This window comes from Dromaius novaehollandiae, chromosome 20 (genome assembly GCF_036370855.1).
Source record: "Dromaius novaehollandiae isolate bDroNov1 chromosome 20, bDroNov1.hap1, whole genome shotgun sequence".
NCBI classification, from domain to species: Eukaryota; Metazoa; Chordata; class Aves; order Casuariiformes; family Dromaiidae; genus Dromaius; species Dromaius novaehollandiae.
In genome coordinates this window covers 4,583,137-4,587,016 of record NC_088117.1, presented here as the reverse complement: position 1 = coordinate 4,587,016, position 3,880 = coordinate 4,583,137, and positions in this window count along the sequence as shown.

Genomic DNA, 3,880 nt, shown 5'->3' with positions numbered 1-3,880 from the left:
CCTAAGAGTCTTTTGTTATTCTAATAAATCCACTAAGTACTTATACTAACAATTGGGAATGACAGACATTTATCTGTGCCAAAGTGACTGGTGTCCTGTATTTTCCATGTCATACATGGTTTCATGTGTGTACTTTTTTGTATATAAGCAATTAATATCTCTAAGCATGACTACTCATAAGGAACAGTGTATGAGCAACACATACTGAAAACTACTAATTCTAAGATTTCAGGGACAGTGAATTTTATCCCTATTCATCCAAGGTCAGAAGTTTCACACATTCCCACAAGCCTTTATTTTAATGTCTTACACTAGATAATTTTGAATTCTACCCAGATATACAATCATGCCATTGGAGAAAAATTATAGTCTCACTACCCATTTCTTTCCCCTAGTCAAAGCTGACTGAATCTCACCTTCATTTTTAAGAGTACCTATCTCTTACTAGCAGAAGAAAAAGTCTGTGCATCCTAAAGAAAATGTACCTTGCTTTGGAATGAAGAATTCACATTTAATTGCTTTCTGCTTAGAAATAAGATTTAGTAATAGCCTCACTGTGTTTTGAGATTTATTTAGAATTTGAAAACATTTGAGCAGTACTACATTTGATTCAGAAAAGAGGGACTCTGCGCAGATGAGCTAAATTCCTACTGCTTGCAATAGGAGTCATTTGACCAACTCCATAAATTACCATTTCTGTAAAAACACTAATGAAAAAATCCTATTCTCTACAGTAATGCAGTTAGTTCATGGGTTCCTGCTGGTAGAAGCCAACTCTAATTTTAGCTATCTGCAAGTCAGGTGTTTAGTCTAGCTTCCTCTGTAGTCAAACAGCAAGAGATGGGGTGACTCACTCCTAGCAGACATGTCCCTTGCTATATTGACTGCAGAGGGCTTGGAAATGTTTCAACACAGCTAAGATTAAGTAGTAGGAATCACACCTTGAATGCCTTCCATTCTGAACTGAAAGAACTGTTTGCACAAGCTGCTCTATTTGTGGCCTATAGAAAAGGCAGCTCAGCATTTCCTACAATCAGAGCCCAAAGCTGGCTCCTGCACCAGCCCTTGCAGTTCTCTCCTTTCAATAATCAATGGAATATGAAAGCATCTGTCTTTCTCCTCCCCCACCAAGAGAATAAACACAGTAGTTAAATAAAGAGAATACTGTCTTATACCACAGAACAAGAGTTTCGTTGTTCCCTGCTGATGGTCCATACAGGTGATTGTTACAGAGGTGCACAAACATCACCCACAGATTCAAGCTAGCCTTTACAGACCCAATGTAGAGGCATATTTATGCATGCAGAGACCAAAGTGGAAGAGACCTATAAAGATATAATCAAGCCAACAGCTGCCAGAGCATGACCATCTTTTAAATCATGCAGAATAAGTATTTGCTTACTGCAGGTCCCTATTCTCATGGGTTCCCAAGAGCAAAGGATGAAAAATGATATCCTTTCAGAGAGACAGTTAGCAGGAAGTGCTGCACATACCCTAGTGAAATCATCTTGCTAAAGAACTGTTTGAAGAAAATAAAGTGGGACCTCTGCATGTAAATTCAGGTGAATCTCCAGAACAAGAACATGGAGATATGAAACAGCTTACTGCTATTGCAGTGAGACTATTCTTCTTTGCCACTGAATTATCCAGCAAGTAGGTAGGAAACATATCACAGCACATAAGACTGCCAGCATCTGTGCACAAATCTCTAGGTCCACTGGAACTAGACAGTCACCAGGACTCTGCTCCCACCACTTTACTCATGGCAGCCTCTCAGTAGTTTACCTTCAGAGATCATCCACTTCTACTCCTTTAATGGAAGAGGTTAAAAGAAGGGATGAGACAAAGATTGAAGAGGACCTTGTCCTCTATCTGTAAGTAGAGATAATTCTCACTTCGGCTATAAACATAGGGCTGATCTCCCGCATATCACATTGTTACTGCCCCTCTACAGTCAAAAAATAGACTTTGGTGCTTACTCATCAGGCATGCTCTGTTGAACATATTTGCTATTCCTTGTTTCAGCTGTTTCATACTTACTCAGTTACAATCCCAATTTCAGGAAAGCATTTATGAACCTATTCAAAGCCAAGTGTGTAACCACAGATCATTTTTTGGCAAGAAGTTTTCTCTGAGTACTTTCTTGTTTCCATAGGGTCCTACTCTCAGATAGTAATTGTAGCAATGAGAACACAGATCTTTAGTGTTGTTACTTTTTACTTATTTATTCTTGGACTTTCCACAAGAGGTAGCTGAGGAAAAAAACACACTATTTTTAGAGCAATTATGTTGGGCACACCTAAGAAAGAGTACTGCAGTTGCCACAGGGAATTTTCCATGTCATTTCTTCCCAGAAAGTCTTACTATATCACAGGGTGGATCTCCTAAGTGATATGGCTAAGCATTATGCTACACCAGGACCTGCTTTATACTTTCTGGAAAATCCCAGGGGAGGCTTATGTGCCATGACCATGGCTGGAGTGAGTCAGCTGTGACAGCAATGCAGACAATATCCTGCAGGCAGCACAGACTGCTTGCACCTGTACTGCAGGCAAGTATTTTCCTGCATTTTCTTTAACCCCAGGGCAAGGATGGCATCTCAGCTTCCAGGCCACCTTCAAGCCCCATGACCACCCTCCCATTAAGCATGTACATTACCAGAACCCAAAGCTTCAAATACTAAAGCTAACTCAAAACTTATGAAATCCATAAAGTTTATGCCCACCTTCAAGTGAACTCAGAAGCTATTTGAGAGCTTCCCATGTTGAACTAAGCTTTCCTAGAGGCTGGGGTGCAGGTGCTTTGATTAGGTTGGCTAAAATGGACCTTGGCTATAATAGAGTAACAGCTAGTACAGGAGAGCTGGCTACAGAGGACAAGCACTTCTCCAGATGTTTGGAGCTGTGGCTCCTCAGGGTAGTCTCTGCTCTATCTTTCTGTGCTAACCCTTTAGCAGGAAAGGCAGCCCCCAATTCCCAAACTGTCCCCTCCCTCCCCTCTGTTCCCACACTAGGCACCCTGTATCTGCTGAAGAAAAAAGTTTACTTTGATTTTTTACATCCAAGCCTGTCTAGTATCAGATCTGGTGGTGGAAGCGAATCAAGGTTCATTCACTTAAGCTTATGTTTACTTAACTTAGAAGTCAGTAGAAGATTAAGAACACCAGTGAGGATGAGGGGTGTGTTTAGTGAAGCATGAGCTGAATGAATCGTATAGTATTTAGTGCCCCAACTTCTGTGAAGGCCCCACCTTCAGTGGTTTCCTCAAGTTTTGGCTTCTTGGAGTGGCAGTTACCTACCCAAGTACACTTTAATGCATTAAGAGTACAGCAAGGGCATGTGCCCTCTGCTTCACTCCACTCAGAATTGTCTCCTCCTGCTACACTGAGCTTCCCAGGATGTTTGCACATTGACTCCAGTGCATTCTCAGACTACAGTTAAAGGAGAAAGGGGAAGAGATCCCCTGGCCTCTGGCCTCCTTAGCATTTCTTATCAAGCCAGCAACAAGGCTAAATGCATGCTTAGAACAATGCTGCCCCACCTTCCCTGGAAGTCATAGGAGCAAATAGCTCTGCTCCAAGACAAGCCATAAATGAGTTTGAAGGTCATCCCTTCATCACCAAAAATCTCACAAAACTTCTATTTGCCAAAGTGGTAAGATACCAGTTGTAATGAAGTCCTTGCAAAAGGTATCTCAGCCCAAAGATGAGCTTTGTCTCCCTACATTGTCGTGAGACAGTCAGGGTCCTCAAAGCTGAGGCTTCTGGCATAGGGGTCCCTTTCTAAGAGGCACTGCCATGCTTCAGAGTCCCCAGTCCTTCTTCCAATGGTCTTGCCACTAGAAATCAGTTTGAGTGGGAGCTTTATACATTACATCAAAA